General features: G+C 40.6%; 1 protein-coding gene across 13 annotated transcripts in view; it reads right to left on the reverse strand.

Annotated features, from left to right (window-relative positions):
- Positions 1-26,779, reverse strand: part of pknox2 (pbx/knotted 1 homeobox 2) — a 479,880-nt gene that overhangs the window by 417,895 nt on the left and 35,206 nt on the right. For 2 of the 13 annotated variants that reach the window (XM_087976470.1, XM_087976472.1), the window contains exon 1: positions 11,692-11,776. The exons of 3 other annotated variants lie outside the window; for them this stretch is intronic. The gene's annotated coding sequence lies outside the window, so the exon portion shown is untranslated. Of the gene's footprint in view, positions 1-11,691; positions 11,780-26,779 lie in introns of those variants that run through there. 8 more of the 13 variants (XM_087976469.1, XM_087976468.1, XM_087976463.1 and 5 more) reach the window with 6 other exon arrangements.

Consider the following 26,779-nt stretch of genomic DNA (forward strand, 5'->3'; position numbering starts at 1 on the left):
TTTAGATTTTTGTTATTTTAAGTGAAGAAGAAAGTCAGAGAGGGCAATAAGTTTGGAAACGTCACACAGCTCGATAGTGCAGTTATATGAAGACAGTCAAATAACATTCCTGGAGGTAGGTACATTCAGTCAGGTTCTTCAAACACAGTCATGCATCTCCAGTGTGTACTATTTCCTTCATCACTTTGTGAAGTCTGTGCTATAAAGAGAGTGCGGCAAACGTCATTAGATTGGAAAAAGTGATGGTGTGGTGTGGAAGCAAAGCCACCTTGTTATTATACAGTGTCATTTATTACCTCAGTTCATTCCAATTTGCTGTACAACCAATCAAGTGCCTTTTAAACAATAGTGCAGTTCTTCTTGCAACGTAGGCAATGGTAGAAGCAGTTTTCACACAGTAAGGTCCCAAAAACAGCAACAAGCAGATTTCTTTTTCTTTCATAACAGGGATCTTGGTTAATGGAAAATTTCAGCAGAAACAAATAGACAAAATGAGAACCGCACCGCCTTCACTAATTCTTCTACAAAACAGTGGAGAAACTGAGTTGTCCCAACAGCATGCATCAGTTAGCCAACAGTAACACTGGAGTCACCCAGGAAGTGGGCTGCTAACATTGGCCCCACAGCATCAAGGAGCATGACCCTTAACAAAAGTTCAACGTAAAAATCTAGCAGGTTGCTGTAATATTGCTCAAGCCAATTATCAGAGAGTGAATACGCAAAGTGGAGTGTATAACTCTACTGCCAAATGGATTAAATGTCGCTTTGAGGCCTCAAAAATAATCAAATTCCTTGAATCAGTCAAAGATAAATTGTTTAATGTCTTAAGCAGTGAGTCAGACATTGCAAAGAATTTCATTTTCATGTTAGCAATGTGTTGCATTAAGTGACCAGCTTTCCCCACCTCCCCCTCTCTTCTTTTAGAAAAGAAAATGTTTTGCAGCTGCACATTTCTGGTGAAGGGATTTGAAAAGATGATTCTGAAATATGTGGCAGTGAGCTTAGCTTTTTTGATTGGTTCCAGGTATAGGAAAGTAATTTGTTCTCCTCATTTAATAAAGCTACATAAATCCACAAGGCAAGACTTCAACTCCACTTCCCCACCCACTCTCATTCCTGAGACCACAAATCTGTTGTCTCAGCTTTAAACACACTCAATGAAAGTTACCAAGTTCCCAGAGGATCAATCTCTCTCTCTCTCTCTCTAATAAGAGAGAGATGCGTGGTGGTGAGTTTTACTGGAGGGTCACCGCCCCTCTCTCCATCTTAGTCCAAAATAATTGGGTCCTTACCTGATATTTTGTCTTTTGTTTCACAGAAGACAATCTCTTGATATCCAACTTATCAGGCCCCTTGATAAATCTTGAAACTCTCCATCCTTTTTACCTAATAAATATGGCATCAATTCACTCAAATTTCTCATCGTAATACAATCATCTCATCCTAGGCATCACTGTACTGCTTTCAATGAAAGCATATCCTTCATTAAATATGGAGACTAATATGTAATATTGGGTGCAGTCTCACCGAAGTTCGATGGCATCACTTCCTTATGTTCACACTCCAATCCCCTTGCAATAAAGACCAACATACTATTTGTTTTACAAATTACTTGCTGTATCTGCATGCTAACTTTTCATGCTCCTTTAACAACTACACACGTTTGTCCAAACATCAACACTTACAAGTTTCACACCTTGCAAAGTGCATTCTGCTTTTCTAAGCTTGACCAGTGAATAACCTCATGTTTTCCCACATTATACTGCATCTGACATTCATTGTCCACACAATTTACCTGCCCAGGTCAGTTTACAGCCTTTTTGTGTCACCCTCGCAGCTTGTATTCCCTACCGAGCTTTGTATCATTAGCACATTTAGATACATTACTTTCTGTTTGTCTAAGTCAATAACAAATTGTAAATAGCTGCGGCCCCAACACTGATATTGTGACACTCCCTTAGTCACAGTTTGTCAGGTTGAAAATACTCCATTTAATCACTAATACCTGCTCCCTGCCCATTAACTATTCCTCTAGCTATGCAAATAAAACACTCAACTCCACCGATCCTTATCTGATGCAAGAATCTTTTTCAATAGGACCTTGTGGTATATGTGGACCTCCATTTGACACCAGTTGTTCCCTTTTATCTCATTAAACAGGATTCCTCTTCCACAAAACCTTGTTGAATTGTAGTAATCAAATTAGGCTTTTATTAAAATGTGCATTATTATAATTCCTTAAGGAGAGCTTCCAGCACTTTCTAAGATGATTGATGTCCAGTTAACTGCCTGTAGGTCCATTTTCTATCTTCTTCCTTTCTTGAAGTGGAGGAGCCGGTGTTGGTGTGGGGTGTAGAAAGTTAAAATCACAACACCAAATTATAGTCCAACAGGTTTATTTGGAAGCACTAGCTTTTGGAATGCTGCTCCTTCATCAGGTGGTTGTAGAGAATAAGGGTCTTCGTGTGTGTGTTGTGTGATTTTTAAACTTTGTCCTTTCTTGAACAGTGATATATTTCCTAACTTCCTCACTAGGACCAAAAATTAATTACCTTCATTTTTTCACTTTTACTTGCCCTTACTATTTCTAGTATGTAACTTGTGTCTTCTATTAAGACGACAAAATATTTATTCGATATCTCAGTTTCTGTCTCACTTTCTTCATTTTCCATGATAATTTCTGCTCTCTGGGCTCCTAAAGAGACCAAAGTTTGCTTTAACTTTTCCTTTTTATATACTTGCAAACACTATTTATTGTTATAGTTGTGGCTAAGTGATTCGCCTGTCAGATCTGTTCCACTTTTTCATCAATCCTTTGGTGGTCCCTCATTGATTTCAAAATGCTCCCAAATTTTTGGTGCCAAAAAAAAAAGCCAGACAATTTATTTCTCGGGTTGACCAGTGTACAGAGCGGCATGGCATGATGATGGATAATAATATTGAATCACTGAACTTTTAAACAAGACGTATTTTAAAAAAAACTTTGTTAAGGATAACTGTCAGTAAATCCAGAGAATGGATTTCAATGACTAGTGTGAGTCCCTGTGTGAATTCATGGAACGTCACATCTCTAGAGTGTCAAGGGAACTTCAAAACAGAGAGTCTTTAAAGAAAGAGATGTTAAGTTAAAGCTAATCATCCCTCGAAGATTATGTCCCAAACTGCAGCTATATTGCTATTTTACTTTTCCAGGCATATAGCAGAAAGAAGTTAAAAAGCAACTGCAACTCCTAATCTTTGCATGGCAGTGGGCTGCTGTGTTAGTGCAGGCTAGTGTGCTCTGAAAGTCACAGCTTACTAATTGCAATTAGACACTTCTGCAATATTGGTAAAGAAAGGCATTCGCACTCACAATTCTGAAATCTGGGCAAGCTAGTAAAATCACTGTCTTAGAGGAAACAGACAAAAGCCTATCAAGCTGACTTGCAGAGCCAAGAATTCACTGCCAGTGTCAGATTATCTGTGTCATCCAACTTAACACCAATGTTCCACCACTTTGACTATATAGAAGTTAGAGATGGATGTGGAAATCATTTCATTCAATTCACATTTCTAACACATGGAGAGATGCACTACCTTTTATTATCTTTCCTTGCATTTAACAGCTGATAAACTCACTCTCGAGCCCAAGAAATCCTCGCTAATTTGGCTTTCAAAATAAATACATTTGATTTGGGAAATGCCAATAATATGGGATCCTTTTGAAATTAACCTTGTGACCTTGTTGTTAACCTTGGTTGAATGAAGGAGGGAAAGTCAGTTCATTCCTCCCAACTGGGGGCAGAAGCATTTGGGAATGCCCCATCCAGAATTATTTTGAGTGGCAAACCCCAGCCTGGAGGTTGATCATAACAGGGAGCAAATTGTCAATGGGTTCAAATGTTGATCAGGCTTAAAATGTATGCACAGCCCTGATTTGCACATTAGAAATATTAAGTTCAGTAATTTAGGTTTTTTTTCTAAGTACTAGGAAAATGGATCAGAATCCTGAAGTATTAAATAGCCTTTCTCTTTTACATTTCATCTCAAAATGTCTCTTGAAAAGGAGGACTGCTACAGAAAAACTGCAAATTTAAATTCAGTGGCAAATCATAAGTGAAGCCGATGGAATGTTCCACATGCAAAATATCAGTGAAACATTGAACAGGGAGATACCTTGTAAGAAATAATGAGGGGCTTAAGTATCTTTCCTCACTTATCAGAAACATTGTCTGTTTTAGCTCCAGGAGTACACAAGAAGTGTGGTTTAAAAAGCCAAGTTCAACCGAATCAAGTGGACTAGTCAGACGGAATGATTTTGAGAGTACCAGGTTGGGTTTAACTTTTCATATGCCAGTTACCTCATGTTGCAGGTAAAAGCCTCCTCACTCTAATTCAGAGTGCTGCAAACCACTTATAAAGGAAACAAAACAACCAAAGGACTCTTTCTCCCCATGAATGGTGGAATTCAAATCACAGGCAAAGGGCATCCCAACTACAGAATATTAACCGATCCATAAAAAAACTTAATAATCACAAAGCTGACTGTGAACCTACAAACATCAGCATTAGAGTCATAGAGATGTACAGCACGGAAACAGACCCTTCGGTCCAACTCGTCCATGCCGACCAGTTACCCTAACCTAATCAGTCCCATTTGCCAGCACTTGGCCCGTATCCCTCCAAACTCTTCCTATTCATGTACCCATCCAAGTGCCTTTTAAATGTTGTAATTGTATCAGCCTCTACCACTTTCTCTGCCAGCGCATTTTACGGTGTGAAAAAGTTGCCCCTTAGGTCCCTTTTAAATCTTTCTCCTCTCACCCTAAACCTATGGCCCTCAAGTCCTGGACTCCCCCACAACCTGTGATAATGACCTGGGTGTTCACCCTATCCATGCTCCTCATGATTTTATAAACCTTGATAAGGTCACCTCTCAGGCTCTGACGTTCTAGGGAAAACAGCCCAGTCTATTCAGCCTCTCCCTTTTGCTCAAATCCTCCATCCCTGGCAATATCCTTGTAAATCATTTCAGAACCCTTCCAAGTTTCAACCCTTCTAATAGGAAGAATGCAAATGCTTCAAAACAATAAAGGCTTAAATATCAAGTTTGGTAAATTTTATACTAGTTGAGATTCGCCATTTCCCAACAAGGAAAATGCTGGATGGAAATGTAGAATCACAACTTTGGGAATACTTAAACCACATTATAAGACGAGAAGTGGATAGGAGAAGTATGAATCCCATTTTTTTTGCCACTTGAGGATTTTCTTTAAGCTATTTGTATAGCAGTGCCCCATGTTAATGTGATCAGTGATGTGCCTTGACATTTCAAAATTGTTTTTACTAGTAACCTCTATTGCAATGACTTCAATGTTCAACCATCATCTTTGCAAACAATTTAGAGACTGATCCATATGTCTGTTTCCTTTTAAGCATAACTTTCAGATTGCTAAATCAGTGTACGTGTGTTGCATTACTAATCCTTTAGCAATTAAGAACTGTAATGAATTGCAGAGTCTCACTTGGGGTCTGGTCATAACATAGATGGTGAGCAAAATAACCAGAGAAGTCAGAAAAAATTTCTGGAGCAGTAATTGAGCACAGAACTGGTTATTTATCATTTTATTTCATGAAGCAATCACTACCTGAATTTAAATTGTGGTTCTTGTCAAAAATGATCATTTGAATAATTCAAAAACCTATGCTATATGTTAATATATTAAAACCTGTATATGTATTTAGTTTGGTCCAATACTGGTTGCCTGACTGATTGTTACCAATCTTTCTCTATCACAAGGTTGAAAGAAGGAGAAGCTTACAAACACCAAATTCTGGCATATTCTGCAAAGGACAGTCTTGCTAACAACCATAAAAAAGAAATCCGAACAGTTGAAGACACTCTTGGGTGTGTGGTCAGATAATGTTTTGAAATTCTTTGATAACCATAACATGGGAATCTGACCTTATATTACAAAGATGTTGATTACAATACTGTATGCAAAAATGCAAGAGGTAAGTTAAATAATGGCTCTGAATCACAGAAGTTAAAATTGTCACAAATTTAATTTCACAGCCGAGATTGTTATATTAGGGAGGTGACTGCCTAAAATGTGCAGAGATATCAAAGGATGTGCAGATTAAGTAGAGTGCCCATAGTACCTAGGTGGATCTCCGGGATACACACACCAACCAACCCCACCATCTTGTCGCCGAATACTTTAACTCCCCCTCCCACTCTGCCAAGGACATGCAGGTCCTGGGCCTCCTGCTTCACCACACCCTAACCACCCGATGCCTGGAGGAAGAATGCCTCATCTTCTGCCTTGGGACCCTCCAACCAAATGGGTGGGGTGGACTGCTTTCACACTCTAGGCATTCTATGAAATTGTTGAAGTGATTTAAAAAAAAACACTAGCTTTTTCTAACTGATAATTTGTTAATTATTTTATGGGTTCTTAATAGATTTTCATTGACAGTTCACACACACTCTTGTCTAGTGTGGATTAGCAAGCTCCTTACCTCTTCAATTATGATTGGCCGAAATTTTAAGTTCGTAAGGAATAACACATTATGTGTTTGTGATATAAATGGTTGCATTAGATCAAAATGTGTTTTAGACACAAATTATATTCATTAGAGGACTCCTGGGAGTTGACATGAGCAATCAATCTAAAGCTCATGTTGATCAGCCACTCCAGCACAACAGCAAGTGACCATGGTTCTGTTATCGAGCTCAACGTGGAAGCAGGAGTAGTGCTGCAATGAGCTGATGTCCTTCCAGCAACACAAATTTAGCTCTTCCTTAGCAGATCTCAAAGCATTAACCTCAGTAAAACAAAAAGGCAATATATCAAAAGTAATATCTGGAAAGCTACATCATATTATACCATTACCAAGATGAAACGTAGAACTTAGCCTGTTTTTTGCAGTTACAAAATCTGATGTTAATAATGCCAGAAGTCAATCCAGCCATCTGGACCTCAATTAAAATCATTTCTCTGGGGTTGGTCATTCTTGCCCATTAAAACAAAAACTGTGAGGGTTTATCTAACATACTGGAGCTGTTTTGAGTTTCATGACAGCTACACAGTCTCCAAGCTGCTGCAATAATGTTAATAAAAACCACTTTGGTCCCAGTGATACACATTTGTCTTTTTGCTGCTGCAATTTCACTTTGAGCCATTGATCAGGGAATGAAGTGTATCAATCAGCATCCAAGCAATGGACCAGTGCTCTCACACTTGCCTTATTCTTAAGAGCAGCAGTAATGTAAATCACAGATGTCATGTTCACATTAGCCTTTTGGTAACATCAACACATCAAGAAGAAAGTTATAAAACTCTGTCCAAGTCACACATACCAGAACATCCCAGTATATTTGTTTGAAAAGCTCAAAATCCGTAAATCAACGTTTTTGAATTCTCTGCACGAAGGAAGGTCTGATTCAGCCTCTCAATCTCGACCACAGGTCTGGCAAGGAGGCAGATCCTGAATCTAACCCCAGCAACCCCAAAGCCAAAACAGGGATCCAACCTTGCGCTGTGGGCACCAATTGGATTGGGATTGGTCATCCAGCTGACCGCACAAACCAGCTGCCAGGAGGCCAACTTGCTGTGGCAACACATGCTCTCCTATTCATGTTGTAGCCTGCAGCTCTGAATAGTTGTAAGAAAGGTTTCAAGTTCTTTCCACCACATTGTTGACTTATCCTGCTCTGGGATCAAATCTGGTATCCTCCCTAATCTGTACAGTATAGTACAACAGGTTCAAAAACTACATGCCCTAAATGATGATGAACAAGTTAGTTCTCTTAAGAAGGTGTTATTTTGTTAGTACTTCAGTTTCAAAACAGAAAGAAAGACAGGGTCTAACCGTTACAAAGACTAATAATTCTGAAAGGCAAAAGGAATATTCCTTACTGAGTAAACTGAAAAATAAATGCCACCATTCCTCTTTCACAAGGAAATGTCGAAAATGTCACTAACAGATCGTCTGGTCATTATTAAATTTGTTGCTAAACTGGCAGTCATGATTCTCATTAAAAATAGCATCTATACTTAAAAATTATTCATTTGTTGTAGAATGTCACCATGTCTCCAATTTCCAAATGGTATAAAAGTCTCAGAATACTCTACCAATATCCTGGGAGTCACCACTGACCAGAAACTTAATGGAATCACCCACATAGATACTGTGGATACAAGGCAAGGCCAGAGGCTAGGAATTCCAAGGTTCAAACAAACTCAGCCCCATCCTGAAAGCCAGTCCATCCACTACATAGCAAAATTCAGGAGGGCGATGGAATCCTTTCCATTTGCCAAACATCATCCAGGTCAAAGCAGCTTGATTGGCACCCCATCCAACATTCAATCCCTTCACCACCAATGCACAGTATTCACCATCAAAAAAACACAGCAGCTATTTATCCAGACTCCTTCGAAAGTGCTATCTAATCCTGCAAACTCGACCACCTTGGAGGATGTGGGCAGTAGATGCATGGAGGCATCTGAAACTTCTCCTCCAAGTCACTCATTATCCTGACTTGAAACTACACTCCTTCACTGTCACTGGGTAAAAACCTGCAGGTGTACCTATCCCTTTGGAGTGCAGTTCACAAAGGTAACTCTCTCTCGGATAATTCAGAATTGGGCAATAAATGCTAGCTTAGTCAGTGACACACACAACCCAGGAACAAATTAAAAAGTACTTCCTTTGAACATCTGAAATGAGATGTTCTACACAAATACACGCCTGGTAAATGCCATCGCAATTTGTATATTAGCCACCTCATTGTTCCCTTTGCAATGTTGAAACTGTATTTGTCTATAAGAGAACTTTCAAAAAACCACTTAGGCTTAAATTATAATACTCAACAAGTTCCTGCAATTTACGATAACACTTCCTGCCATATCCAGCAACATTAATTGAGAGGACAGACAGCTTACATTGCTACTGAGAACAACAAATGCTGGAGATCACAATGGGTCAGACAACATCCATGAAGAGAGGGCAAGCTAACGTTGACTCTTCATTTATACTTGAAATATTAGCTTGCTCTCTCTCCATGGATGCTCTCTGACCTGCTGCGATCTCCAGCATTTGTTGCTTTCAGTACAAATTCTAGCACCTGCAGTGATTTGTTCCCATTGCTACATTTGTTACCTCCAGAACCACTGAAGTTTGTGCTGAATAAATAATAAAAAACTGAGAGCAAAGCTGTGGTACAGCCACGGGCGGAATAAAATAATTGGCTAAATTATATGAGGCACCAGATTTGTCCATTAGGGTACCCACCAAGGGGATCATCTGCTAACCTGTATCATAGAGTCCCTACAGTGTGGGAAGAAGCCATTCGGCCCATTAGGTCTGCACCAACCATTTAAACAAACAGTTAATTGGCCATTAATAGACCAGATTCTGCTCTCTTGATGGAGCTACATGGGGGACAGAAGAGAGAGAATGTGAGCAAGAGCAAGCAAGCAAAAATAAATAGGAAGAAAGGGGAAGGGCATCCTGGGAAGGGGGTTATATCTTGGAGGATAGGGCCTCTGGGTCACCTATGAGTGATGAGCACTTAGCATTGCCCTGTACAACCACTGCTTAAAACCCAGTGGCAGCTTCATGCCCTTAAGTGGGCAGTTAATAGTCACTTAAGGTCTTCAGAAGGCCCACTGATAGACAGGCCATCCCATTCTAAGACAGATGGGTAAGTTGCTCATTGGATTTAACAAAACCACCCTCCACCTTCAATACCATCAGCCAGGAAGCATTAGATCCAGAGAATTATTTCAAGAGCACATTGTCCAAATAGTGAGCTGTCATGTTTGTCTAGACAGAACTTAGAGATTATTCCCACACAGGCAACATCAGTCAAACCTAGGTCTTATTAGCTTACATTTACATGTCTGCACTTTTCCCAAGCGGGGTCAATGGAAAGTAAAATCAGCAGCACTTGTTCATTACAGTGAAAAGCAGGCAGCTGTCTGTTCAGCATTGTCGAATTTCAAACCGAGCCTCTGCATTCAGAGATTGTGGAAGGAGAGTTATAGGGTTTCCAAGCTTCTAGTATTGTCCTGAATTTTTCAACACACTGAGCAGCCAAGGAGAGAGAGAGAGAAAAAAAATCAGAGTACCGTGTATGCAAAGCTTCTTAACTGAACATCTTGTTAGAAGTGGAAAGTCAAAAGGACAACATCAAGGATCTTGCCAAACTTGCAATGATTGCAGTGGAAGCTCAGGATAAAACAACTTTTGGTTTATTTGCAGTTCCACAAAGGCTTGCCTTTATCAGTCTGCATACCTGGTGTGGGAAGCCCTGGATTTATGGACAAACATTTCAAGTTGCACTTACAACTCCTATTAGCTCATTTGAGGGGAAACAGCAGAGGTCTGAATTTAGAGCATTACATCAACAGGACACTTTGAATGAGGGAAATACATAAATAAAAAGCAAGCTCCGTTTGATTAAGCAGGTCATTACAGGGCCATCCATAATCATCACCTTCACAGACTTGGCACTCTACATAAATACATGCACAAACTGTTGGCCCCACTCCACTTTCTCAGATGCCTCTCCTGAAACTTTATAAGTGTCATGGTGATTTCTATTAATGAATGAGTTGACTGGTTTTACTATGTCCCAGAAGAAGTATCAATGCTTGGTGTGGACAGACAGCAAAGGGTCAAATGTTACTGTTCCTAAGCCATTGGCCAATGGCTTCTCACAGCACAGTCAATCCCAAAAATTTGGGAAGGCAGAGCACACTACACCACACACTCCCTCCCCCCCCCAAAAGATGGCATTCTCCCCCCTCCCTCTGAGTCTCCACCTCTTTCAATGAATGGGCCTCCATGTGCAGCCACTTTTAAACATATATAAGTAAGTTAGATTGAATTAGTGCCTTTCATGACCTGACAATCACCAAATCAAAATAAATATAAGAGTGAGGCCCAGTGTTATTATTGCTGGATTGTTAATCCAGAGACCTAGGTCATGTTCTGGGGACCGGAGTTCAAATCTTGCCACAGTAGGATTTTATTGAATTCAATTTTAAAAATCTGGAATTAAGTTTCTAATGATGACGATTAAACCATTGTCAATTATCGGAAAAACACATTTGGTTCACTGATATCCTTTAGAGAAGTAAATGCTGTCCTTACCTGGTCTGGACTACATGTGACTCCAGACCCAGAGAAGTACGACTGACTCTCTGGGCAATTAGGGACGGGCACTAAGTGCTGGTCTAGCCAGCAACACCCTCATCCCATGAGTGAATAAAAATCAAAATTTTAAACATACGCTACATAGAGGACAAAGTATTAAGTAGATTAAAGCTTTTAAATGGAATGTTCTCTTAGACATATAGTGCCTACTAAAAGCATTAAAACACCATAACTGCACAGTTAAAACCAACTAAATCATTTACCAATTGTGCCACTCAAAATGGAAGTGAAGAGAGACACTTATAAAAGTTGTATTTAAAACTGGTAGGTTTTGCTTAGGGTAGCTCATTGCCAGCAACACTCCTCTTTGCGCTGGGTCCAAGGGTTTGTTTAATTTTCAGCATTAGAGGATAAACCACTGAACATGTAAGTCATGCCATGCAAATGTTGGTCTTCCCCATGATTTGGTATTCTTGTGAAAAGCCCCGATGAGAGCAAGACAAAAAGGAAAGACAGCAATATTCATTTTCTCTACTACGAACTTACCATTAGTTAAACTGTTAGGAGTTATTACAACTGTGAGGAGCCAGAGACGACAACAATATAAAGCCAAAACACTGCAGATGATGAAAATCTGAAATAAAAGCAGGAAAGATAAGTGTTGGAGAAACTCAGCAGGTCTGGCAGTATCTATGGAGACAGAAACAGAGATAACATTTCAAAGCCAGTGTGATTCTTCTTTGAAATGGACATCGAGACTTTGTCAACATTGCATGATTCTCTACCCAAAGCCTATACTACATCAGATTGTGTATTGCTAACGCAACTGCAACATCAACTCTTTCAGAAGCATTGCCAACTCTACATCTTTCACAAGGAACAGGTGAATTAAAAATGACAAATTACACAGCCCAGTCACTGCAATGGTGTTATTTAATCCATGGTTTTATTTTTAAAAATGATTTATCAATGCGGATACAGCATTTGTTGTTCATTTGTAATTGCCCTAGCAAAGATGATGGTGAACTACCTCCTGAAATACTGCAGTCTTTGAGATGTACAGCCACCCACAATACTGTTAGGAGGGTAATTCCAAGGCTTTGACCCAGCATAGGTGAAGGAACAGTGATATAACTCCCAGCCAGTATGGTGTGTGGAGGAAAACTTTACATGTATCTGCTTTCCATGTCTCTGCTGCCCTTGTCCTTACATGTGGTAGAGATTGTGGGTTTGTAAAGTGCTGGGAAAGAACACTTGGTGAGTAACTGCAATGTATTTTGCAGATGGTGCATATTGCTGTCATTGTGCATCAGCGGTGAATGGATGGAATGTCAAAGGTGGTGAATGTGGTACAACTCAAGTGGGTTGCTTTGTCCCGGATGTTGTTAAGCTACTTGAGAGTTGTTGGCGTTATATGCATCCAGGTGAGTGGAGAGTATTCCATCATATTTGTGACTTGTGGATGTGAAAAGACTTTGGGGAGTTAGGAGGTGAGTTGCTTGCTGCAGGACTTTGGGCCTCAGATTTGCTCTTGTAGACACGTATATCTCCAGTTTTGTTCTGGTCAAATGATAAACCCCAGGATATTGCTGGTGGAGTTTCTGTGAGACTTCAGTAATTGAATGACAAGTAGTGATGGTTAGATTCCCTTAGTGGAGATGATAATGTCTGGGCACATTGCAGCATGAATGTTCCTTAAATCTTATCAACCCAAGCATGGATATTGTATTGGTCTTGCTGTATTTGGGCATGAATTACCTCAGCATCCAAGCATTAACAACCGGCCAAGCACCGACCAACTAAATCATTTACCAATTATGCCCTCAGAGTGGAAGTGAAGAGAGACACTTATAAAGGTTGTTTTTGAAACTGGTAGGTTTTGCTTTGGGTAGCTGACTGCTAGCAACGCTCCTCTCTGCACTGGTCTAAGGGTCTGTTTAATTTTCAGCATGAGAGGATAAACCACTGAACATGTAAGTCATGCCATGCAAATGATGGGGGGGAAGATCATTGATGAAGCAGCTGAAGATGGTTTGCCCTTTGACATTACCCCACAGAACTCCTGCCATGATACCCTGGAACTGAGATGATGTGGTTGACGGTTTCTCTTTTCAAAAAGAAGAAAGCAAATTTCCCAACAAAAATGAATTCCCAAAACATCCTGTAAATCTCACATGCTTCATCAGGGCTGTCTTCAGCTCCCAAATATTCTCTAGTGGAAAGGGATATTAGGTTAGTAGCATTATATTTATGAATGTTCAAGCTAAATTAACTATCACTATCTGTTCACCTTTTTGCAAGAAGAATACTTAATTGCACATTAAACAAAATAGAAAACATGAGAGTGGGCAGAGGAAAAGCTATTGCTGGAACTGCTACAAATGTGTACTATGAGTGATTCTACAGTAAGAATGCAGTCAAGCAAGGGTAACGTTACCTTAGTGGACAACAGAGGAGAGGTTTTAGATGTACAGTGGCTCCCCCTCCCCTCCCCACGGGGGATACATTCCAGGACCTACTGCAGAAGCCAGCAGATAAGAGCAAACTCATTCATTTCAATGAAAAATGTACCTTCCCGTCAGCCTCCTGATCCCTGGTTCCCTATAATATGTTCAGTGCGCGGTAATCTGCAGGTAACTGAAATCACGAAAAATGTTTCCACAGATATGGGGTGTCGCCCTGTATATCCAAGTTAGTTGCATTTGGAGCTGAAAAAATTACCAACACCTAAATACATCTTTTGGTGGCTGTTTCAACGTGGCAAGGACAGAAATCTGACTGAAGGCATTAAAGAAAATTCAACATGTCCACAAGGACTCTTACTAATTTTTAGGATGCTTTCTATGGTGCATCTGTATCTGGATGCATCACAGTGTCGTTGACAAGCTCTCTTCCAAGACTGCAAGAAACTACAGAGATTTGTGAATACAGTCCAATCCATTACGCAAACCAGCCTTCCATCCATTGCCTCCATTGGACACTCCAGTCCTCTGCTCCACCCATTCTTCGTTCTTCTTGGTTTTCTCCTTCTCTGCATTTCTTTTTCAACTTTTGACTAGGACTTACCCAGAGGAGAATGGAGGAGCTGACTCCAGACCAAAGGCCGACTCTGGTGAATCCCGGAGCAGACACTGTCGCGGGGAAGTGACTCCTGGACTGGAGGCTGATGAGGGAGGCAAAGAAAATTTACCTTGGAGCAGCTGAGAGCTGGCTGAAGCGCAGAGGTGATGGGTATTGGACTGGGTCTGTTCTGGGCAGACAGAGCACATGGGAAGCTCCTATGCTGAGCTACTGCAATATAATGTTTATTTGTAAACTGTTTATCTGACTGTAACTTTCAACAATATCATATTTCAAACTTATTCTATGAATCATTATGAAGGAATGCAGCTACTTTTCTTTTTTCATTCCTCTTTTTGTATCTAAGATTCATACTGAGGTACTTTGTACCTAAGATGGCGCCATAAGAGGTAACATTGTAAACTTTTCACTGGACTCCTATACTGCAGCACATGTGATAATAAAAGGATATTCTAATTCTAATTCTCTTCTAATTCTAAACTTCCTTCTGCTTTGGGAAAGGAACCAACATAATCAAAGACCACCCACCCTCCCCTTCACCCCTCACTAGAGCTATACTCTCTTCCACCCTCTCCAATGAGATAGAAGATACGAAAGTTTGAATACACATAAATAGGCTCAAAAACAGCTTCTTCCTCACTGTTATCAGCCTTTTGAATGGATCTCTCAAATATTAATTCTGATCTCCCTGTCTGTACCTTCTCTGCGGATATAAGACAGTTTTCTGCACACTGTTCTGCTGCCCTGATGCACTTTATATGGTACAATCTACCTGTACAACACAGAAAACAACATTTTTCACTGTATCTCAGTACATGTGACAACAATATAATCAATAGAGCATGGCTTTAAATGGATTTGGGAGGCAATAGCTGTTAATAGGCTTAAATAGAGAAAATTACTCATTTTATTCATCAGGATATTCCAGAATGCACATCAATCCATTCTACTAAAGCCAGTGATTTGGGGCGGCACTGTGGCTCAGTGGTTAGCACTGCTGCCTCACAGTGCCAAGGACCTGGTTCGATTCCAGCCTTGGGCGACTGTGTGTATGGAGTTTGCACATTCTCCGTGTCTGTGTGGGTTTTCACTGGTTTTCTCCCACAATCCAAAGATGTGCAGGTTAGGTGAATTGGCCCTGCTAAATTACCCAGTGTTCAGGGATGTGTTGGTTAGATGCATTAGTCAGAGGTAAATAGAGGGTAGGAGAATGGATCTGGATGGGTTACTCTTTAGAGGGTCGGTGTGGACTTGTTGGGCCAAATGGCCTGTTTGCACACTGTAGGGAGTCTATGATTCTGTAAGGATTCTATACTTGAACAAAAAAAAAAGTGTACACATGACACCAATTCCCAAACCAAGGGGGGACTTACCACTCAAAAGGTGATAACTTTCATTGATGGTTCAATAGACCAATTTTTTGAAAACCCACATCAGAAAATGGAGCAAAATGTATAGCAAGTTGTAATGATTTGAACCAGGTTAACCTCGTTAACTACAAGGCTCTTGATTGGTCCAGGTTAGAGTAAAGTAGCTTGTATTTGTCATTGCTTCCATATACAACTGATACAGTAAAACCGAGACAGCGTTCCTCCAGGACCGAGGGTGATACATGGACAGCACAAACTACACAATTGTACACGGCATAAAGTGCATATGAAGTGCAAAACACGGAAGTTACAGTGTAATAGAAGAATGATAAATAATAGACATCTTTCTTGCAGCAATTCCAAGTCATGCAAAGAATTTCAGATGGGAAAGAGTTTGATCATACTGTGTTAAGGAGCCTGATGGCTTGGGGGAAGAAATCATTCCACAGTCTGGCTGTGAGAGACCGAATGCTTCAGTGTCATCTGCCAGATGGCAGGAGGGTGTGTGGGGTCTTCCATAATGCTCCTTGCCTTTCTGATGCAGGGTGCGGTGTAAGTGTCTGTAATGGAGGGAAGAGAGACCCCGATGATCCTCTCAGCTGTCCTCACTATCCGTTGTAAGGCCTTACCATCTGAGATGGTGCAATTCCCGAACCAGCCAGTGATGCAGCAGCTCAGGGTACTCTCAATGAACCCTCTGTCGAATGTGGCGAGGATGGGGAGAGGGAGGTGGGCTTTCCTCAGCCTGTGCAGAAATTGGAGACACTGGGCTTTCTTGGCTATGGAGCTGGTGTTGAGGATCCAGGTGAGATTCTCTGCCAGGTATACGCCAAGACATTTGGTGCTGTTCATGATCTCCACAGGGGGTCTTCGATGTCCAGTGGAGAGTGGTTGCTCCGTGCCTTCCTGAAATCAACAACCATCTCTTTCATCTCGTTCACGTTCAAAGGCAGATTGTTGGCTCTGTACCAGTCAGTTAGCCACTGCACCTCCTCTCTGTATGCGGACTCATTTTTCGTGCTGATGAGACTTACTACAGTCGTATCATTAGCGAACTTGATGATGTGATTCCATCTATGCCCTGGCTAACCAATATAACCAGGACATTAGAATCTCCTCAGTTCAGGGGACTGACTCCAAGCTGGCTGGCCACAGCCAGTGTTACTGTGCATAAATAAACAAAGTGTGACTTGTTGATTGGTCAGCAACCTCAGTGCAGTTATTTCCCAAGTGTTGAAGTATTCTAGTAACAGTGACAACCTTTCAGCACAGGCCACATTTTCTGTTAAACAACCACAAGGAGTCCAGTTAATATAAAACAGCTTTCAACAAAAGAAATCACTGTCTCCAGTTCAAGTGATGCTCATATCTTAAGCACATGTACATCATGTGGTTCAGGAATCCCATACGGGATACTGCCTTCAAACTGTTGTAGTTGGGGCTGTCAGTGCTGAGTCACAAAGCAATACAAAGTCATTCGGTAATCCAAGGACCTCCCATTCCAAAGACAGCAGTACTGCCACAGGCCACAGGAGGGGAATGTGCGGCAAATTCCTCCTACTAGAGCTACTGGGCAGAATTCAAGAAATTAGGGATCTCATACAAAGGGTCAGGACAAGAAATAATGTCTGCAATTTGCATGAAGCAAGCTACAGATGTAACTATATTTCTCTCCCCTTCCACCCTGACCAGCCCAGCTCTCTGGAAGATGGCAACTCCGCCAAGAGCAAAAGATCACTGGCAACACACACACACACACACACACAAGGACATATCGGTGACTCACACCAGTTCCACCTGAAACAGGAGGAGAGGGTTAATCTCGATCTGTTTGCTGTTTTGTACTGCATCATGAAATACAGCAGAACCATGATTCAGGGATTGCACATGACCTCATGTATAATGACCGAAGAATGCCCATCAACAAAAAAATGTTTTTAAAATATCGAATTTAGGATGATGAGGAACAGGGTTAATTGTCAAGGACATGAGTTCAAATTAAGGATTTTAGTGGTTTTAATGAAATGTTACAACTATCTATTCGATTAGGTAGAAGTAGACTCCATAGCCAGAGGCCTTCGACCCCATTCGTTTCTTTTCTCCTCGCCACTTACCTCCATTCCTTGGACAGCATCAGAGAGTTGGGCCAGGGCTGAGTCAAAGGACTCTCTGCCTCCTTGACGTGAAGCCCAGTGTGGACTCCCTGTTTCAGAAGGGCTGCAATGCCAAACTTTTACCTTTATTTTTCTAAGCTATACCTAAGATTTAGTATTTGGGCATCTTTGTACCTAAGATGCTACAAGAAAATGTCGACTTTATACACTTTTTGCTGTACTCGTGTAGCCCTGTACTTAAGTATACATGACAATAAACCTAATTCTCATTCAATTTATTTTGTGGAGTAATTTGAACAACACAAGTATTTGACTCTCCTTTTGTATTGTCGTCATTGTGATAGCAGGATTGTAATTTGTGAAATGTTGTGCTTTTTTGACATTCCAAAATAAGTCACAGCAAGACATCTTTAAAAAGTCAACTAATAACAAAGAAAATGATAATTGTCGAAAGAAAGAGATATCCTCCACCACCACCAGTTGAAAACAGTTTGTGTGGGATCTTGGAATGAGCTTAAGAATTGCCAAAATATAACACCGCACACAGTCAGTTAGCTTGCTAATATCATGGTCAAGAGGAAATACCAAGGAGGCCAACAACGTCCACAGACAGCAGGAGTCAACATCATCCAGACAGCAAACGAAAACTACATACAAGCCTCAACTGTCCTTTTCGTTCAGACTCTCGGTATTTATCCAGGGAACCCAGACATTTGCCAGAAAAAAGTGAAGTGCATCAGCACAGTTTCAAGCTTATTTGTTACAGTCAGTGTACTGTTTTCCAACAGGAGATAAAGTCACGAACATGAACTAACACTCTGTCGCTATTTTACCAGCAGGGTGCTGGTCCACAATAGCCAACTGCTTTCAAAAAGATCCTAACGAAACCAGTTTTCTTGGAACAAAACAGATAATACTACAGAGGAATGTTTTTAAAATAAAGGTTCGATCTTATCTGGACCTTTCACTGCCTTCGTATTATCTGAAAGTCGAATAGCGAGAGCAAGGATGAGCTCAGATTTTAAGGTGAGAGGAGAAAGATTTAAAAAAGGACAGGAGGGGCAATTTTTTTTTTTACACAGTGATTCATGTGTGGAATGAACTGCCAAAGGAAGTGGTGGATGCAAGTACAGTTACAACATTTAAAAGACATTTGAATAAGTACCTGAATAGAAAAGGTTTGAATGGATATGGGCCAAACACAAGCAAGTAGGACTAGTTTAGTTTGGGAACATGGTCAGTGGGGACTAGTTGGACCGAAGGGTCTGTTTCCATGCTGTATGACTTTATGTGATGCCTCACAATCAAACAGGTTGCCAACACTGGTGATCAGTACCATAACTCAGAAGGAGTCAGCAAAGTCTGCAGGCAATGGTTTAGTACTGTACTGGAGTGTCACCTACATTTTGTGCTCTGGAGTGTTGGAGTGGTATTTTAACCCACAATCTTCTGTCTCAGGGGTTAGGGTGTTACCAACTGTGCCAAGCCTAGGAGGAAGGAAGTTGATTACTAAATGCAACTGCTGGTTACAGATGCTCCAAATTTTAATCTTCTATGATACAGTGATATACTTATTTCCACACTAAGGCCTAGTCCAGCATAAATAACCAAATAAATTCCAGTTTCTCTTTTAAATTGCAGGACTGATGTAGGAGAAATCAAACTGGAATGACCACGGAGCGTCAGGTAATTTCTACATTCAACAAAAGCTCCAGCAGGTAGCTGGAACATGGAGGACAGACATTTTGTTATAAATTCCCAAACATCTGGAACCAATGAAAACAATCGCTGGCAACTAGAGTTAGAATGAAATACTTCCAAAAACAAATTAAAATAAATCCATTGACACGCTAACTTACTTATATATTAAAAAAAGCTCAGATTTACAAAGTTCAAGTTTATTCTCATCAAATTTTTTACAACGTCTGTATCAGTGATCTCTGCAGTAACTGCTTTGTTTCACTACTGTACTTGCACCCAGTATTGTGAGACATCGAAATAAAATTCACAGCATTAGTATAGCTGTCCCTCACAATCAAATACAATCCAAGGAGACTGATCCCAACAATGCTTTGGAGAAAAACTTCCAAACTTCAAATCAAAAAGTGATAGTTGTACCTGCTCACGTTGGGATGTCTTAAAGCCTGCAAAGAGACTTTGATTTTTTTAAATCAAAATAAATTCAGACTGGCTTGATGAAAACCAGTTTGATCAGTTTATATCCGTAGCCTGATTGAACATAAAATGAGACTCTCTGCTGGCAGAATGACCTAATTTCAAAGCAGAAGAAATAGGCTTGCCAAAAAGCAAAGGCAGGAGTACAACCATCCCCCGTGATACAAAGGAACCTATGGTGAGTAAACACAACATCTCACTGATGTAAAGATGTCAGTAGCCTCTTCACTGCCACAAAGGCCATTTGTGGACCAAGCACTCTCTCTTCTGAGGCTCAAGGGTTGAGGGGATCTGATCCAGGAGAGGGAAGCTGTCAATGCAGCTTGGAGTGGCCATTTTGAAGACCTTTCCAATGAAGCATTCATAATGACAAGACAGCATTTTCAATTGCATATTACAGCATTTAGAGACTAGCTTGGAAGTCAGTCAACACACTGTGGCAATCATGAAAGCTATCGCCCAAAAGAAGAACAAAGCGGGTGGTGACAGAACCTACAGTGAAATCTTCAAGCGCAAAGGAGTGCAAGTGACACTCCACCCCCACAGCCTCATCCTACTGACCAGGAATAAAGAAGTTATCCTAAATGATCTCAAGGATATCACGATTGTGACAATCTTCAAGAAACAGAAGAAATTCAACTACAGAAATTACAGATGCATCTTCTTGCTCTCCTTTGGCAAAGGTAATTTAAGAACCCTTCTAAAGCAACGCACTACATTGAAATTAAGGGTAATTGTTCAATCAATATAGGTTTAAGCTACAAAGAGATATGGCCTACATGAGTTGCACATCTCAACAACTACAGAAGAAACATCATAGACAACATCAATCATTCTACAAATTTACTGTCTTTTCACAACTCTGGGCTCTCTAAAACAATTTACAAGCAACAATGTGCTTTGGAAGTGAAATCGCTAATGCAGAAAGTTGGTAGAAAATTTGCACAAAGTTCCAAAAGGAGTAATAAATTAAATGGTGAAGATAATCTACTTTAAAGACATTGGTTGAGAGATAAATGTTGGCCAGGATACTCCCCTACAGTTCTTTGAATTATTGCTATAAAATCTTGTAAAATGTACCACAGCAGGGTAATAGGGTCATCATTTAATATCTCAGCCAAAAGACAGCACCTTCAAAATGTGCAGCACTCCGTTAACAGCAGAATACATTACAACATTATGAAAAGATCTCAAAACATTTTGAAAAGTCAATACAAGTGGTTGATTGCAAAATCAATATTAAGCTTTTATTTCAATTCAAGCTTGTTTGCCACTTTATACTTGAAAATTACACAATGTACAAATTATATCTTTTACACGATTCCCACCTCACGAAAAAAAGTAAATATTTAATTCATGTTTGAATTATAAGCACTTTACAGGATAATAAGTGAGACAATGCACCTTCATCTGAAGCCAACAGGATCTAGTTCTGGCCAGAAGGAAGACCTCTCTTATGCTTCAATGAAAATGTGTTCAAGCAGCCTCTACCCAGGGAAAGTGCATATGGACTCAAGAATGAAAAAATAGAGTGCAAATGGAAAATAAATGAATAATTTAACTCAGACAAGCAACAAAGATGGCTGACATAAAATATCAAAATCACGCCTGGATGTAACAGAGGCATTCTATTGTGGGTGTGTTTAACATGACTGTTGTGGGGCAGCTTTACCTCCCTTAGTTCATTCAGAACCTCATTTGGCAGTGTTTACTCAAGATGCTAATCTGGAACAAAGGTGCGGCATCCTGTCTGGCAATACTCAATGGGTCAATGTAGAAAAAGAAAGCTTTACCTTATGATAGTTAGGATTTCAATTTTTAAAAGAAAAGGGTCTGTCAGCATCTGTGCAGGAAGAAACAGTTCATATTTCACCCTGATTTTCTATCTCCCATGATGTTGGCAGACCTGTCCAGCATTTTCTGTTCTGTTTCTATTTCAGATTGCCAGTACTGCAGTATTTTGCTTTGTTATGACCGTAAGATATAGGCCATTCATTCCACAGAGTCTGCTCCACCATTCAATCATGGCTGATACTCTAAAGGGTCATGCCTTCACATGGAGCATATGCCCTTGGGTCTTAGGGTCTCTGACTAATGGAAATATCTTCTCCATGTCCACTCTATCCAAGCCTCTCAGTATTCTGTAAGTTTTAATAACATTCCCCCTCATACTTCTAAACTCCACTGAGTATAGACCCAGAGTCCTCAACCGCTACTCATTTGACAAGCCTTTTGTCCCCAGGATCATTCTTGTGAACTTCCTCTGGATCCCCTCCAAATCTAGCACTTCCTTCCTTAGATACTGGGCTCAAAAGTGCTCACAGTTTCCAAATGTGATCTGACCAGAGCCTTGTACAGCCTCAACGGTACATCTCTGCTCTTGTATTCTAGCCCTCTTGAAATGAATGCTAACATTGCATTTGCCAACTGCCAACTGAACCTACTCATTAGCATTAAGATAATCCTGAACTCACACTCCAGAGTCTCTTTATGCTTCAGATTTCCACAATCTTTCCACCTTTATAAAATAATCTATGCCTCAATTCTTCCTATCAAAGTGCATAACCTCATACTTTTTGACATTGTACTCCTCCTGCCACCTCCTCGCTCACTCTCCTAGTCTGTCCAACTCCTTCTGCAGACAACCTGTCTTCTCAACATTATGTGGTCGTCCACTTGTCGAGTCATCTGCAAATTTAGCAACAATACCCTCAGTTCCTTTGTCCAGATCATTAATGTACAACATGAATAGTTGTGGTTCCAAAACGACCCTTGAAGTCAACAGCTGCATCCTTAAAAAGAACCCTTTATCCCCACTTACTGCCTTCTGCCAGTCAGTCAATCCTCTATCCGTGCCAGTACCTTGCACCTAACACCACGGCCTCTTATCCTATTTCGCAGCTTGCTGAGCGGCACATTGTCAAAGGCTTTCTGGAAATCTAAATAGATCCCATTCACTGGCTCTCCTTTGTCTAACCTGCTCATTACCTTCTCAAAAAATTCGAACAGATTTGTCTGGCATGACCTCATTAACAAAGCCATGCTGACTTATCCCTATTTTACCATGCACTTCAAGTACTCCACAATCTCATCTTGAACAATGGACTCTAAAATCTTACCAACGACCAAGGTCAGGTTACAAGCCTATGGTTTCCTGACTTCTGCCTCCCTCCCTTCTTAAACAGGTGTTACGTTAGCCATTTTCCAGACCTCTGGAGCCTTCCCTGATTCTAGTAATTCCTGGAAGATCACCCATGCCTCCACAATCTCTTTAGCTATCTCATTTAGAACTCTGGGATGTAATCCATCTGGTCTGGGTGATTTATCCACCTTTTGACCTTTCAGCTTTTCCAGCTCCTTCTCCTTAGTAATGGCTACGACACTCAGCTCCTATGCTCTTTTATTCTTGAAATTCTGGTATGCTACCAGTGTCTTCCACCATGAAGACTGATACAAATTATCTATTCAGTACCTCAGCCACTTCTCTGTTTGCCATTACTACTTCTCCAGCAGTCCAAAGTCCACTCTATCCTCTCTCTCAACTTTCATGTATCTTAAAAAAAATTCTTGCAATCTTCTTTTATATTATTATTATAGCTTCAGTTTGTTTGACGAGATACATAAAAGCAAAATCTTCAGGCAAATAATCTTTAACATTACTTCACGATAAAGTGTGACAGTAATACAAGGGAACAATAGACAATAGGTGCAGGAGTAGACCATTCGGCCCTTCGAGCCAGCACTACCATTCATTATGATCATGGCTGATCATCCTCAATCAGTATCCTGTTCCTGCCTTATCCCCACAACCCTTGATTCCACTGTCTCTAAGAGCTCTATCCATCTCTTTCTTGAAAGTATCCAGAGACTTGGCCTCCACTGCGTTCTGGGGCAGAGCATTCCACATATCCACCACTCTGGGTGAAGACATTTCTCCTCAACTCTGTTTTAAATGGCCTACCCCTTATCTTTAAACTGTGTCCTCTGGTTCTGGATTCACCCGTCAGCAGAAACATGCTTCCTGCCTCCTTTAACAATCTTATATTTCTCAATCAGATCAGATCAGGAACACAAGGTTATAAAAATTAAAAAAACACTGTCAGGTGAAAATATTCTTCAAACAAAGAACTACCATGTCAAGGAATGGATTCATGGGGGTGGTGAAGGCAAAACAAACAGGACGCATTTAAGGAAGAATGGGGCTCAAGGGTCTCAATGTAGGTCTAAGCTAGAGAGACCAAATGGCCATGATCTGAATGGGACAAAGCTGCAGAAACATCAGATCAGACTTGCAAATGAAAGTTAGATTTCTGAAGGCAGAGAGGCAAAAGTAATTCGCACATTTTCATTGTTATTACATTATTCATATAGATAAGATGATTAGCAAAGGTATTTCGCCTAAGGTGGGACAGTTCAAAATTAGGGGCATATTTTTGAGGTGACAGGTGCAAGACTTAAGAGGAATCTGAGGGGGAGCTTTTTAAACATGGAGAATGGTGCAGAGATGGAAGGAATTGTTAGAGAAAGTGGTAGATGCAGGTACAGTTATAACATTTAAAAGACATTTGGACAGGTGGAAGAAAGGCAAGTGAGGTATCCCAGTGGCTCAATGGTTAACCAGTGCCAGCGACCCAGGTTCGATTCCAGCCTTGGACTGTCTGTTTGAAGTTTGCACATTCTCCCCGTGTCGGCGTGAGTTTCCTCCTATAGTCTAAAAATGAATCAACGAGTATGTATAAATTAGAAGTACACATTAAAGCGGGAAAACATGGGTCTGCAATTCTGCCGCTGTGCTAATGGAACCGGTTCTGAAATGTAAACATGGCGCAGCGATGCATTGACACAGATCTCCCACAACCCAAACCACAGAAACACCAAAATGCAGAAGCGGCTTCTGCGGAGAGATTACAAAAAGCTGACACTCAAACCCAGGAAGCCAGTGAAGGGTGGATCGCAAAACGTTTCAAAATATGAAATGACACAGATTAAGTAACCCTGGGATAGTTACTGCAAGGCCAGTCAAGCACACAGGGCCACAACAGCTTAAGTGGAAAAAAAGAAATTTCAGCTCTATCAGGTGAATTTTCTTGACACAAGATCTGGAGATATTTTAAAATGGACAGGTTCAAAAAAAGTCAAAAATCACTTGCACAGATATAATGATGGAAAAGTTTGACTCTGATGGAAAGAGGTCAAAAACAGCGAGCTTACTTGTTGCTAATTACTGACTTCACTCGGTAGGATTTTGTCTTTTCCATTTTGTTCTCTTCAATCCTATTGCTGCAATTTGGCCTTTCCAGTCAGGTCTTTAATCAATCTGTTCAGTGATATTATTAGATACCTCTGGAGCAGATGAGTGGGGTCTTTCAAACAACAAATCCTACATTCTAATCATATGAAATGAGTTTTTGGAGTACTGCCCAAGAACAGATTGCACATTCTCCCCGTGTCTGCGTAGGTTTCCTCCGGGTGCTCCGGTTTCCTCCCACAATCCAAAAATGTGCAGGTTAGGTGAATTGGCCATGCTAAATTGCCCGTAGTGTTGGGTGAAGGGGTAAATGTAGGGGAATGGGTCTGGGTGGGTTGCGGGTCGGTGTGGACTTGTTGGGCCGAAGGGCCTGTTTCCACACTGTAAGTAATCTAATCTAAGTAATCTAATCTAATCTCATCTCAACACAAGGACTCCTTTTCTGCCCCTACAGAAAATGTATTTGAGGTGGAAAATTCTGTTAAAACTCAGAGCAGCCATATTTCCAAAGCATTGTCTACCCTGGATGTAAAAAGGTCATGGAGAGGGAGAGGAGAGGGAATCCCCTCCATATCCTGCTCGTGTTGCTAAATCAAGATAATTGGCCATTTACCCAATTGTTGTTTGTAGGTTTTTGCTAAGTGGAAATTGGCTGAGCTCCTTCCGTGCATTATTGCAGGAACTCTACCATAAACACAATGAATTAGCTGCAAAGCCTTTTAGATCATTCAGAACACTTGAAAAATGTTTGATAAACACAAAGGCAAAATTGATCAGATACAGGAACTCAGAAAAAATGCAAGATGCTGAGCATTATCGAGGCAGTACTGGTGAAGGGAGAAAGTTATTTCTTTAGGTCAATGGCCTGTCATCAGAACTGAAAACCACTAAGACGAAACAGGTTTCACACACGAACAGAGACATAGGGAGAGGGGCAGAAATGAACAAAGACAGAGTTCAGTGATACAGTGGAAGAGAGCTGAAAAGATAATGGCGCAGTCAAAATGCGGTGGTAATGGATCATGTAAAAAGAGCTGGTTTAAATGCTATGTCAATTGTCATAAAAATTCACCCGATTCACTAATGGGTTTGAGGGAAGGAAATCTGCCATCCTTACCCAGTCTGACCTACATGTGATTCCAAACCCACTGCCTTATGGTTGACCCTTAAAAGCTCTCTGGACAATTCGAGATGGATAATAAATACTGGCATAGCCAGCAACACCTGCACCCCATGAACGAATAAAACAAGTTGGAGGCAGAGGTCATAGCAGAATTGCTATGCAGAATTCAAATGACTGGCAATCAGAAGTTCAGTGTGAAGACAATTAACTTCAGATGCTTAACACTGGTTGTGGCTCTGTCAACCCAAATGCTCTTTCTTTATTCATTTAATCAAGTGACATCTGTCCAGCTCCACTAAATATTTAATTTGAACAGTGCATGTTGCATTGTGTTCCTGAGCTCATCTGAAATTGTCATAATTTTAACAGAAAAAAAACCAAAAACAATAAGAGAGAGGGAATTAATTGCAGTTGATTGAATTCCTTTATTGATTCACGTACTTCATTTCATTCCTGGTGTGGATTATATATAAATATATAATATATATATAAAAAACTTCATAACTCCAAAATGATGTACCAA

The sequence above is a fragment of the Chiloscyllium plagiosum genome, unplaced genomic scaffold, assembly GCF_037043375.1.
Source record: "Chiloscyllium plagiosum isolate Xiang-an unplaced genomic scaffold, Cpla_swu_hap1 HiC_scaffold_29, whole genome shotgun sequence".
In the NCBI taxonomy this organism is placed as follows: domain Eukaryota; kingdom Metazoa; phylum Chordata; class Chondrichthyes; order Orectolobiformes; family Hemiscylliidae; genus Chiloscyllium; species Chiloscyllium plagiosum.